At 47.1% G+C, this 14,033-nt stretch overlaps 1 long non-coding RNA gene across 1 annotated transcript in view; it reads right to left on the reverse strand.

Moving 5' to 3' along the window:
- Window positions 1-689: 689 nt before the first annotated feature.
- LOC149855606 (uncharacterized) overlaps window positions 690-14,033 on the reverse strand; it is a 76,753-nt gene continuing 63,409 nt past the window's right edge. The window contains exon 4 of the long non-coding RNA XR_016438464.1: window positions 690-6,118. This is a non-coding gene — a long non-coding RNA (uncharacterized LOC149855606). The remainder of the gene's footprint in view (window positions 6,119-14,033) is intronic.

Raw genomic sequence — 14,033 nt, forward strand, 5'->3', positions numbered from 1 at the left:
GATCTCAAATTGATGCAGGGGGAATGTAGGTCAGATATTAGGAAGGACTAGGAGGGTGGTTAATTGTTGGAACAGGTGACCCAGAGAGGTTGTCAAATCTCCATTTTCAGAAATTTTCAAGAGCAAGTTACAGGGGTTTTGGTTGTAGTCATGTTTGTCTCAGGACATAGGCAGACACGGCTCTTTGGGTAAATCTGATTTTTTTTTTTATTGAACCAACTAAAAGCATTGGAAAAATTACTTTTGCAAGCTTTCAGGTTGTGACGGAATGCCGGGCTAGCGGTTCCGGCACCACTTAGGGGAGCCATGGGCTTTGTGGAGCTGTGCGAGCGCGTGGCTTGTGGTGTGGGATTGGAGGTAGCTTTATAGCCACCCTCGAGGTTCACCGAGTTGGCACAAGTAGACGCCTTAGAGTAAGTTGTTAATGTTTCTTCATTTATAGGGTGTCCGTTGGTTCACGAGGTTCCAGAGCCAGCCCTTGCTCTCCAACAGTGGAACTAGTCCAAAACTAGGTGCAGCTGCCAGCTCCGTAGTCCCAGAACTGGTCAACAGCTCATTTAGATGGGATGTTAGTAATAGAAGTTATTACAGAGTAGATATAGGATAAAATAAAAAGATTTTATTTACTCACCTGGCCTCACCCTCTTATGAATAAGAGTGGAGGCCATTTGGAACAAAGCTGCAGTAAATACAAGTATAGCGAGCATAGATATGCTGTCTAGGCTACGATGAGAGGCAGTCGAGGAGTGGAGTCTCCGATGTTGCCTCAGTTACAGTATGCTGGATACAAAGGGGGTCTGTTGGTTCACGGGGTTCCAGAGCCAGCCCTTGCGTTCCAACAGTGGAGCTAGTCCAAAGCTAGATGCGGCTGCCGGCTCCGTAGTCCCAGAACTGGTCAACAGCTCATGAGTGGGATATACAGTACAAAACTGTAACACAGTGAATCGTTGTTAGTTGTCGGATTTTCGAGGCCTTTGTCTTCGCTGGGGTACGCCCAGACGGAGAGGCTGAGAACCGGTCTATAGGGTGATCGGGCCTATAGAGTTTTCCGGTCGTCGTCTCTGCTGTTTTCTGTTTCTTTGCCTCTTTATAGATGTTGGTTGGACTGCCTCTGTGACACTAACTATGATATAAGCTGAGCATACAGGGATAGGATAGTTTCTTTTACATAGTAATTGCTAGGCAGACTTTTTACATAAGTTTCATTTCTGCAAAAATAACACTTCTAGATAAGAAATAAAATCTACAAAATGCGCATGTGTAACTTAATGCCAACAGAGAAAAATACAAAGCGCTCATTTAGCTTATTAGTTAAGACTTCAAGGTTACATAAATGTGAGAGTGCCGCGCGGCAGTTATACAGAAGAAAAAAAAAATAAAATAGTTACACAGGTATACCCTTATTCAGGCACAGGAAATCTCTGCAGTTGTTTTGTACTCTTCCTGCATAGGATGCCAGTATGCAAGAATGCTTGTCAGTGAAAAGGCAAATGTGTAGCAGTGAGGGTCAGAGGGAATGAGACACAATGGATGAGAAACAGATAGGAGAAGGGGGAATGCCTTGAGCAGGGAGCTAGAGCAGATGATCAACCAAGGTCCCTTCCAGCCCTACGTTTCTATTATTCTATGACCACTCGGTCAAGAAGGTCTGGGCTCAGTTCTCAGCTCTGCTGCAGATTCCTCAAGTGGCTTCAGAAGGCTTAGCAGCCCTCCAGGCCTACCTGCTTTTTTAGATGAGATGCAGGACAAGTAAGTTATAGAAGCTTGAAAAGGAACTTGCATGAGCAGAAAGCTGATTTTGAGTAACTTGCCTACAGAATCTTTTCAATTCCTCTATCTGGGGAAGTATAAAGAAATACCCCCCTTGCATGGTTTTATATTTTTAATTAGATGCCCATTTTATCCTTGTTCCAAATTTGGTGTGCACATCTTTAAAATGTCAACTGCAAATAACCTGCAACTTCTTTGCAGTCAGTAACATTAATGGCAAAAGTACTGATAATGTGACATCATTATTTTTGCTCTGTGGTAACGTTCTCCCCACCCCCGCACACAACAGGTTATAAGACTGTAAAACTCTGCAGTTTACACCACTATAAAACTCCTCCAGCTGTTATAAATACATCATTTAAGCACTCACATTTAAAACAGAAAACAGAAAAATACCACTGAAAAGTTCAATGCTTTTCCCCCTCTTGCCTTCAGTTGCATTAACCTTTCCCCTCCTGGTTTTCAACACCCACTGCTGTGTTGGAGGAGATGTACAGAAACCAGGGGAATATTGAGGAGGCATTTAAGTTATCTGTCAGCACAAAACATCTCTTTTACCTTGATGGTCCTGAAAGATGGTTACGGGTAGTAAGCCTCTTTTTAGAGCTTCTGCATCAGGGCAAGTGTACTCATGTTGCCCTAGGGAATATTAGCAGAGCACTGTTTGGGATGGATCCCTTTTCCAATCCCACAAGACTAGCAAGAAAGCCAACACCATAGCAGGAGTTGGTGCTATGACCCCAGGTATAAACCCATCTCTTATATATATATATAGTCAGTTTTGGTAGAATACTCACTCTACCTGGGGAATTCTTAAATTGCTGTGTTGGAGCATCTGTAAGAAGGCAAAGTGAGGCTCCATTGGAGCTGGACGTGGAAACAGGAGCAGTGAGAGGCCATCCAGTCACATGGCCCCGTGTTTCCTGTGGGACCCCATAATATCTGCATAGACCCTGGATTGGAATGGACTCCCTGATCACACAAAACATCTTCCCTTGGTCAGTCCTGTCACTTGCCAGTCTTACGGATTTAGTAGAACTCAGATGAAGGAGCTATTTGCATTCACATCTGTGTTCTGGTACTGGCAATGTTGATGCCATCCTGGGTTAAGCTGGCTGCAGATGAAGCCAAGAAGAGCTTTTCCATTGACTGAAATGGGTGAATGATACATTGGGCCCATGAGACATTCATGGATTCCTTTTCTGAGGCTGATCTCAGAGAAATCTTAAGCTAGAGCTATGCATTTGGTATAAACAGATACTATATTTAGTACTCAGTTTCCTATAATGGATTTTTTTTCCAATGGCAGGGAAAAATACAGTCCTTGGAAGATGTTTGGCTTCCTTGTCTATTCAATTGGTAAGTTCTTCAGGGCAGGGCTACCTCACAGTCATAGAATCATAGAAAGTTAGGGTTGGAAGGGACCTCAGGAGGTTTAGTCCAATCCCCTGCTCAAACCAACTAGATCACCCAGCCAAAGCTTTGCCTAGACAAGTTTTGAAAACCTCCAAGGTTGGAGCTTCCAAAACCTCTCTGGGTAACCTGTTCCAGTGTTTTACTGCCGTCCTAGTGAGAAAATCCTTCCAAATATCTGATCTAAATTCCCTGCTGCAACTTGAAACCATTGCTCCTTGTTCTGTCATCTGCCACCAGTGAGAATAGCCTAGCTCCATCTTCTTTCAAACCCCACTTCAAGTAGCTGAAGTCTGCTATTAAGTCCCTTCTCAGTCTCTAGACTAAATAAGTCCAGTACCCTCAGTCTTTGCTCATACATCACGTCCCCCAGCCCCTTACCATTTTTGTTGCACTCCGCTGGACTCTCTTCAATTTGTCCACATCCTTTCTGCAGTGGGGGGCCCAAAACTGAACACAGTACTCCAGATGTGGCCTCACCAGTGCTGAATAGAGGGGAATAGTCACTCTCTTTGACCTGCTGGCAACACTCCTATCAATGCAGCCCTATATACCATTAGCCTTCTTGGCAACAAGGGCACACTGCTGGCTGATATTCAGCTTATTCTCCGAATAACCCCCAGGTCCTTTTCTACAGCCTGTATTGGTGCATGGGATTATTCTGTCCTAAGTGCAGGACTTTGTACTTCTCCTTGTTGAACGTCATGAGATTTCTTTTGGCCCAATCCTCCAATTTGTCTAGGTCACTCTGAATCCTAGCCCTACCCTCCAGCATCTCTGCTACTCCCCTCAGGCTGGTGTCATCTGCAAACTTGCTGAGGGGGCACTCTGTGCCATCTTCCAGGTCATGGTTGAAGACATTTAACAAAACTGGCCCCAGGACCTACCTCTGGGGCACTCCACTTGATACCGGCTGACAACTAGACATTGAGCCATTGATTACTACTCTCTGAGTCTTATGCTCCAGCCAGTTTTCTATCCACCTTACAGTCCATTCATCCAGCCCATACTTCCTTAATTTGCCTGGGAGAATGTTGTGCTTAGCACAACAGGGACTCTGATCTCAGCTGGGGCCTGCAGTTACTACTGGAACATGAAGAAGAAGAAATGGAGCCCCATTTCACTAAACTATTTTACAGCCACTTGATGTGGCTTCTAATTCTTTCCCTTTTACTCATGTTGTGATTATTTATATTTTCCTTACCCACGCTTGAAGCCATCGTGACAGTGTATTGGTTAATGATAGGATAATTGTTTGTTTTATTGATCATTATAAACCCTTCTGCAGCTCGGTGTGATTTATAACATTAAAACCATTTCTCTTCTCCTCTCCCTTCCCCTGCCATGGGGGCAGCTGAGCGGATCTAAAACCCACTAGCTACAAACAATCCAATTAACAACAAGAAAAAAAGACTTTGGAAATGAATGAGTCTTTGCACCATTTCCTAACAATTCCTCATTGATTCTCTGAAGCCATAAAATATGCTCATCATCAGGCAGAAATATTAAGCTGTTGAGGGACATAGGAAAAAGTACATGAGAAGGTGGGGAAAGGGAGGCAGATTCTGCAAGGGCTCTGTTCCTGAAAGGATGAACTTCTTGACAAACCCTCAGAACATGGGGATGCAGATGTTACATGTTGGGATGTGGCACAATGTGACTGGAACATGCTGATGTTTGGGCTGATGTGCATCATCCTGTGGGCAAAATGTAATAGTGGCTCGAGGATTTTATGTTAGGGCCTGTCAACATCCTTCATGCTAGATGGAGTCATTCAAATTTGTACACCTATTCTAAAGCCTTAGACATCTGTACATCAAATCAAAAGGTATACATAAGAATTTCAGGTTACCCATTAAGCACTTACTCAACTACCAAGTCAACATCTGCTATCACTACTGCCCCATATTTATCTTGCCTTCAGAAAAAAAGAAGTGGTTGCACCACCACTAGAAATGCAGCATCAGCACCAATAGCTTCTGTGCTTTCAAACCTAGAATTATCACAATTTCATCTATACCTCAAATAAGATAAAGTCACAGTCACCCTGCTATTTTCCAAGTTGTTAAACAGAAAGAGGGGTTCCATCATGCACTGCAAGTGGTGCACTGATGATCTGGTTTGCAGATCCCAGATACCTTCTGTTAGCTCAATTAACAGCCGTGAAGTCATTTTAGGCCATGGCCCCTACTAGTGAGGCCAGCAGGGAGTGTGGCCCCTGGTCTCTTAGAAACTGGACAGCCCCATCTGGTGTGATCTTTCACTATCTAAACTACAACTTATCCTCAATTCAGATATCCCCACCTGTACAGTATTCATAAGGACTGCCATATTCTCTTCTTCAGCAGTCCCTCACAATCAAGGATGATTGTCTTCCATGTTTGTCTTGTCTGTGTGTCTGAAGATGGCTGATGAGAACTATCCAGGATTGACAGCTTCTACTGCAGCTTGGACATGTGTTTCCATGTGGAGTGGGTGGTACTGGATTCTTGATTTGGTCCGTGACATGCTGTTTCTGCCACTCCCACTTCTCTTTCTCCTGCTGTTGGCATGAAGTTTCAAAGTACTGAGATCCCTGCAGCAGACTCTTCCTCCATTTGGGACAGTTCTGGATGATAGTCTCCCAGGAGTTGACATTAACATTGCATTATTTTAAGTTGTCCTTGAGGATATCCCAGAAGCACTTTCTCTGCCATCCTCTTGAGCATATGCCTTGGCTGAGCTGGGAGAATAAAACTCATTTCAGGAGGCTGAAGTTGGACATCCGGATGACATGGCCCGCCCAACAAAGATGATGTCGGATGATCATCGCCTTAGTAGTCATGGTGTTTGCCTGCAGGAGGAGGCTAACATTGGCATCTGTCTTCCCACAGGATTCAGAGTATCTTCTGCAGACAGCACTGGGTGGTATTTCTCCAACAACTTTAGATGTCTCCTGTATGTTGCCCATTAGAGGTGTGTGAAATCAAAACAAATCAAAACAAAACAAAAGGCTTCAAAACAGCTTCTAAATTAAATGAGGGCACTTGAAATGTTTCAGAAGTTTTTAAACATTTTGAGTCTTAAGTTTTGAAGCTGGGCTTGCTTGCAGCTAAACCAAAACTAAGAAGAGGCAGGGGAAAGAGTGGGGAAGAACTGCCCTGATATTGACAGACATACATACATCTCAATGACATCCATGATATGCATGGTTTCTTTAGTGTCACCAAAGCCATCTATCGTCCACTGCAGGCTGGAGCCAGTGACAGCTGCTTGGCACAGCCGGCGCCGTGTGCTGGAAAGACTGTGGTGCTGCTGCTGGCCCCAGCCTGCAGCAGCAGCCTGCTGAAACCCACTGCCAAATCAGCTGAATCTCCAAATCAAATAGGCCCCATCCCACACCCACTCTCCCAGCCCCATCAATGGTTGCCCCACCCAGCCCCAGCATCTCAGCACTTTAAAAAAAATTAAAAAATAAAAGCCCACATTCACCAGCTCCTGCCAGGTGGGGTAGTGATTCCTGCTGCCCTGCGCTGCCCCATGCTGTGTGGGAGTCTCTGCCACAAGCCTCTAGAGGCCCTGATGGCTGCTGTAGCAGCCAGTGAGTGCAGGGCTTTATTTATTTTTTTAAAGCACTGGAATGCTGCGGCCAGGCAGGGCAGCCATTGATGGGGCTGGGGGGGGGGGACACTCAGGGGGACTGGGGGAGCATGCAGGGGATGGGGCCTGGTGGGGGTCCCCCCATGATCCCTTCCCCCCTCCAGTCCCCCCCCCCACTTATTACTGGCACAGAGTCCAGGTCCAGCTTCCTGCAGCAGGGAGCAGGGACTGCCCGAATCACCCAGTCAGACGAAATCTCCTCCGAATCAAATCAACAACTGAAGCGTTGCACATACCCGGTGGGTGAATTGAATGGGGGCTGGGGAATTGAACCAGGAGCTGAGGGAATGTTCAGGTCCCTGAACATCCACCTGGTTCCTGGTTGGAGTCCCCAGCTCCCCAGTCTTTCCCCCAGCTCTACTGATCGCTTCCCCCTGCTCTTCCCAGAGGGCACAGGCCCCCGGATGATGTGGGATGACAGCAGGCTACTGCTGCCAGCTCGTGATAGCAGTGGCTCTGGGCTATTTCCCCAGCCAGCAGCAGCAGCCTGCTGAAAACCTGCACATAGTACCAGGGGTCCACGCCCCCCGAGAGGGCTGCGGGGCTGTGCCAGACTCCTCCAGGGGGAGCATGAGCACCCAGAGCTGCATGCAGGATAACAGCATGCTGCCACTGCTGGCTAGGGCTGGGGCCAGTGCCAGCACCCAAGTCTGCCCAGTGCTTGGTGCGGACTGAGCCGAGCAGACTCGGGTGCTGGAACTGGGCCAAGCTGGCAGCAGCAACCTGCTATCATCCCACGTGCAGATCTTGGGGTCCACACCCCCCCCAGGAGAGCTGCAGGGCTGTGCCAGACTCCTCACAGGGGGCATGGGCCCCCTGGATCTGTGTGCAGGATGACAGCAGGCTGTTGCTGCCGGCAAGTGATACAAGTTTTAGTTTGAACAGTTTGAGCTGCAGTTTTCCATAAACCCCTGCACCTATCTCCTTGAAACTTGACAGGCTTCATGCCCTCAGAAGGGGCTACTATGCTTGCAATTGTCATGCAAATCAGGCAAGAAATGACAAAGTCATAGGCATTTTCATGATTCCCCATTACAGCCCATGGGCAAAACATAAAAACACGTGGAAACGACGTCAAAACAGAGAAAGAGTTTCACCTAAATGAAACAGAACAGTGCTTCTAAGGTAAGCAGAGGCTTTTTTCCCCCATTTTTTTTCTGTATTTTTCTGTGGGGGGTTTTAAGTGATGGTGCCCGGGGTTGTGGGGGTACCCTTGGGGGCCTAGGGGTGCAAGTTAGGGGGGTGAGGCTGGGTGGAAAAGCCACTGGGGGGCTGCAGCAGCTGGTGGGGGATGGGGCCAGGTGGGGCAGAAATCGGGGGCTGGGGTAGGGCATGTGGCCCTTGCAGGGGGGTGGTAGCCCCTGTGGGGCCATATGGCCCCCACTGGGGGGCCGTACCCCTTGTGCGGGGGATGAACCCCCTGTTGAGGGGCTGAACCCCCTGTTGGGGGGTGTATCCCTGGTGTGGGGGCTGAACCCCTTGTGTGGGGGACCAATCCCTTGTGTGCAGACCATCACCCTGTGGGAGGGAAGCAAAATATGTATTCATGAATTCATGAAACCTGTATTTAGAGTTCATTTTATTATGATAAGAGACTTGCTTTAACACTGTAGATATATCAATAAAACATTGTCCAACTGATCACTGTGTCTGTTTCACTCTCTCTTTCTCTTTATAGTGGTCTTTTGTTTTATTTGTGAAGGAACATGGACTTGTGGGTATTTTAGAGAGTGATTTTGGGATTTTTTTTATTAGGGATTTTTCAGTTTTCCAATAGGGAACACCAGAATTCCACTACAGAGGCCAGTGGCAGGCACCTCCCTGCTCAGAGCTGGCACCTTGGACCCAGCTGAAAGTGGCTGACCTCCTGGCCAAATGGGGCCAGGAGAACATGCTTTAACAGCTCAAAGCAGGCCAACACATCCGGAACATCTTCTGGGTGATGATAGCTGCCCAGATGGCCGGGCAGGGGCCACAAATGGCAGTAGTGCCACACAAAGGCCAACCCTGCAACTGCAGTCCACTGGCAGCTGGCCCAGAGGGGCAGATGCCTCTACTGGCTCTGCAGTCCCCATCTGAGTCTGGCAGGTGCACAGCAGGTCACAGCCAGGCAGCAGCCCCCACTGCCAGACTGCTGCAGCAGGTAGAGGGTGCAGGGAACATTCAGGGCTGCTTCAGCAGTCCAGCTGGCACAAGAGCTAGTGTCACCCGGTGCCAATTGGATGGATCCCAGAAGCTCCTGAGAGCTAGTAGCCCTGAGCTACTTGCTAGGGTGACTTTTTATACTGCTGGGGACAGCACAGGTGCTGGCCCCGGGCTCTAGCTCCCCCTGGCTGCAGACCCAGGAGGAGCCAGGCAGGATTATTTTACCCCTAGTGGCACAATTTGCTCCATGACAAAGTGCATGTCCAAGCACACGTGCTGAGGCAAAAAGCCCCGGCTCATATTTGCACCGCTTCTATTTGAGCTGCTGCAAGTGCACATGCTTGCATGTGTGGACACGCCCAAAGAGATCTGTGATACATCTATTACTGAGAACCACCGCTCGCATACCATAATGGGGCAGGCAGAGAATGGTGACAAATTTCAGTAGACATCCATACTTCATAAGGATCTTCCACAGCACTTCTCAGCTGACAGAGTCGCAAGCTTTTGGGAGGTCAAAGAAAGACATGTAAAGAGGCTTATGTTGTTCCCGGTATTTCTCCTGAAGCTGGAGAGCTGTGACGATCATGTCAGTTGTGCCTCTTAATGCCCTAAACCCAGACTGACATGCAAGGAAGAGCTCTTCAGCAAGTCTAGGGAGACAGTTCAGGAGGGTTCTTGCAATGATCTTTCCTGTGGTAGACAGCAAGGCAATCCCTCTGTAATTTCCACAGTTGGACTTGTCTCCTTTATTGAAGAGTGTTGCAATCATGGGATCCCTGAGGTCATCTGGGACTCCCTTCCTTCTCATTCCAGATTCCTAAGATGAAGGCACAAAGCTCTGATGTGAGCTTCTCTCCTCCCTGCTTGAAGATTTCAGCAGGGATTCCATCAGCTCCAGGTGCCTTGCTGTTCTTCATCTCCTTGATGGCTTTCCTCACCTTGTCAAGGGTTGGAGAGATTCCAAGATCATCTCTGGCTGAGTGATGCAGGGTGGACTTGACAACACTCTCATCAACAGCAGAGTCTCAATTGAGAAGGTCTTCAAAATGCTCCTTTCAATGGGCCTTGGAAGCTCCCCTTTCCTTGATCAGGCCTCCTCCATCTTTGCGTCTCAATGGGGTTGGTCCCCAAGTGCTCAGATGATAGATGACTAGTGGCACTAAAGAAACCATGCATATCATGGATGTCAGTGAGATGTTGAAACTCCTTAGCCTTGCCTTGCCCCCATTTGTTCTTCATAACATGGGTCCTCCTTTGGATCTCTACCTTGGCTTGGAGATTCATTTTCTTTTGTTTGGAGTTGATGCCATTTTGCCAGGCACAAAAGGCCTTGTGCTTGCAATTGATCAACATTTGGCTCTCCCTGTCAGTTTCATCAAACCAGTCTTGATGTTTCCTGGTAAAGAATCCGAGAGTCTCTTCACAGGTGCTGATGATGGTGGCCTTGAAGGAACCCCATATGCTGCTGACATTCTTCCATTTTTGTTGATTGGAATTCATCAATTTTTCATTGAGGCACTGATGGAAGAAGACTCGTTTGTTTGGGTCCTTGAGTCCTTCGAAGTTGATCTTCTGTTACCATTGCTTTTGCTGCAATTATTGTTTGGGAGCCAGTTTGAGTGACATAACCAAGCAGATGAGTCAGTGATCAGTCCAGCAATCATCTTCTAGCATAGCTTGAGTTGGATAATTTGCAATCCCAGGCACAGACGATGACATAGTCAATCAGGTGCCAATGCTTAGATCATGAGTATTGCCATGATTCACGGATTGTAAGGCCAGAAGGGACCTTAGAAGATCATTGGGTCCAGCCCCTTGCATCAAGCAGGAAACATAACTGGAGTCAGGTGACCCCCAGCAAGGTGACTGTCTAGTCTCCTCTTGAAGATTTCCAGGGTAGCTGAATGCACCACCTCTTGAGGGAGCTTATTCCACAGCCTGGACACCCTGACTGTGAAGAAATTTTTCCTAATATTGAGCCTGAATCAATCTTCTGGGAGCTTGTGGCCATTACTTCTGGTTTGCTCTATGGGTGCCCTGGTGAACAGTTGCTCACCAAGCCCTTGATGTACTCCCCTAGTGAAGCGGTAAGCAGTAAATGTCTTGTGCCTCTTTTTTTTGGCAGAACAGGGTGTTGGTGTGATGAGTCCATGTTCCACACATTTGGTCAAGAGGAGGATGCCACCAAAGTTGACCTTTCCTACTCATTCCTTGCTGATGCTTCCATTCCAGGGGTTAGAGTCCCTTCTGACTCTGGTGTTGAAATCACCAAGAAGAATAAGTCCGTCTCCCTCCAAAATGTATAGAAAGGACTTGGTCAAGGTTGGGATATAATTTCTTCTTGGTTTCATTGGTGTCATTAAGAGTGGGGGCATGCATACACATTGATGACAGTGTCATATTGGCTCCCCAACAGTTTAAGACAGAGTCATGAGGCACACATTAATTCCAGTAGGGAACTCAGGGAGTTGATGTATGAATTAATTCTTAATGGCAAAACCAGCTCCATGAAGTCATCTCTTCCTGTTTATCCTAGCAGAGGAAGATATAGTGACCTCCATGTTCTTTGAACTGCCCATTTCCCACTCTCTGGGTCTTGCCCAGTGCAGCTACATCAGTATTGTGGCACCTGAGGTCTTGGGGCACAATTGCAGTGCAGTGCTCTGGGCGTTCACTATTAGGGTTGCCCATGAGGGTCCTGATGTTTCAGGTCCAGAAAATGATGATGCATCTTCATTGATAGTTTTGACCATAGTAAATATGATCCCACTGGATGCAGTTATCCAGTCAGGAAGAAAAACTGAATACTGTATTAGGCTATGTTCAGAGCATCTTTTCTAGTCCCCTCCTTATGCCGGGCAAGCAGAGTGGATCCTGAAGAAGGATGCTCAGTTACAAGTCCAGCTGCAAAATGGCACTTCTTTCTCATCCAATTTCTAGACAACTTTCTTGTAACTGCTGCCTTCATGCCAGTTTATGACCAGGAGCTTCTAGACCTCACAATCTGCTCCCATTGCCATTAGCTGGTCACCAAAGGGCTTGAGGAATGTGCTAGAAAAGTTGTTTTCATGGAAGACACCTGTGCATGACTTCTTTTATCATGGAGAAGTGGTTGTACATCAGCTTCCACATGGCTCTTGACAGAACAGGACCTTGATCCAATGGCAAGGAGACCAAAATGACAGGGGATCTCACCTTGCTGCGGCCTTCATCCACTTTCACAGCCACTGAGATTCTAACATCTTCTTCCACCTGCTCTGCCATTGAGGACTTGTAGACCCATGGCTGGCGGCTGGGCAGGATTATTATAGTGGTGACGTGTACTCACCATGTCACAGCACTGTCAAAGGATATATGTGGCTTTTCAGGATGCCATTGTCATCTGCTGTCCTCACCACATCCTGCTGATGCTGCCGCTGCTTGGTCCTCAACTGCTTATTTGTCAGAGTTACCTCTGCATATTTCACAGTTAACCTTCCCTGAAGGTCATTTCACTATCCACCACCTGTGAACACACTGGGTAGCAGAAGAGCTCTGCCAGACATGCATTAGAGAACTGTTTATTCAGCTCACTAAACAGCACCACCACCCATACTTACTACATCTAAAAAACTTCAACATATTTCCTGTCTACAATCTGTTTCTTTCTCACTGCCCAGGAGTAAAAGAAGAGGATAGATAACAAATGCTTTGGAAATTTTACAGAACTGACATATTTTGGAAAGTCTGCCTGGTGAATTGACATAACGTTTCTCAGAAAATGAGTTGATGCCACCAAAGTGGAAGAAGCATTGGCGAGAAAGGCCCAAAGCACAGAAGGTTCCTATGACTTATTTGGCTGGGCCACTTAGCCAAGTGCCAGATTCAAAAAGAAGTGTCCTAAAAGTGTGAATCAAGCCTTGATGGTCTACATTCAGTGGAAGAGAAATTTCAATCCTGTGAACAGCTTCATAATGCATCAGGGCACATCAGAAGCAAAGGAAACAGTCTGGCAGAATTGCATTAATTTTCATGAACCCAGCAGTCCTAGAAAATCATGAAAACTGCAACATAATGAAAGCCTGGAAGGGGAAAACCTGCCCTCTTCCTCACTGCTGGAGAATCTACATGCAGATTCCATCAAAGGAAAGCAGCTAGGGAGTCTCAACAGAAATAATGTTAACCCTTTGGATTGTGAAGCTGCAGGGCTGAGAAGTTGCCATCCCCCTACATACCAGTTTTCAAGATGAAGGAAATTCCTGGACAAGAGCAAGACATCTCTGCACTCTTAGATCTCAGTGCTGTGCAGGACCCAATTAACTGCTACTGACAGGAATTAAAGAAGGCTTTGCCTTCTACCCTCCTGTTTCCTGCAGTACTGCTTCAGGGTAATAGTCTGCACTCATTTCCTGAGTCCTGTCTTCATTGACATGAATGGGAAATGTGGATTAGGGGGAAGAAACATTATACTTACTAGGGCTGTGTGAAACGGCACCATTTCATTTTGACTTGCATTTTGATGTTTCAGCATTTTGTTTCAATTCAAAACTGCTGTTCCATTTTGTTTCACTGAAACAGTTTAGCTGTTTTGATGTTTCACCCACAGGCTATAATGGGGAACCAAAAAACTGCCTACAACTTTGTCAGTTCATGCCTGGCTTGGATGAATCTTGCAGGGATGGTAGCCCCTGCTGAGGCCACAAAGCCTGCCATGTTTTAAGGAGATAGGTACAGGGGTTTCAGGGAAACTGCACTTCAACATCTTGGAAGCAAAACACCCATATCACGTATATGTGTTAAGCCCCAGCAGAGTGAAAACTGCAGGCGTGCTAACCCCTGCTGAGGCCACGAAGCCCGCCAGCTGTCAAGGAGATAGGTGCAGGGGGTTCTGGGGCCCTGCACCTCTGGCTGCTGACAGGCAAAATTCGTGACATGGGTGGGTGACACTGTGTGTGTGTTAAGGTGCACCCTCACTCAGCTGACACCAAGGCAGAAAGTGGGGCAGTTCAAACAATGCTTCCTTCTTTGTAGTTTTTCCATCCCTGCCCCAGAGCACTGGGATTGGAAGGGACCTCAGGAAAGGA

This window comes from Crocodylus siamensis, chromosome 11 (genome assembly GCF_052110815.1).
Source record: "Crocodylus siamensis isolate JL-2025a chromosome 11, ASM5211081v1, whole genome shotgun sequence".
In the NCBI taxonomy this organism is placed as follows: Eukaryota; Metazoa; Chordata; order Crocodylia; family Crocodylidae; genus Crocodylus; species Crocodylus siamensis.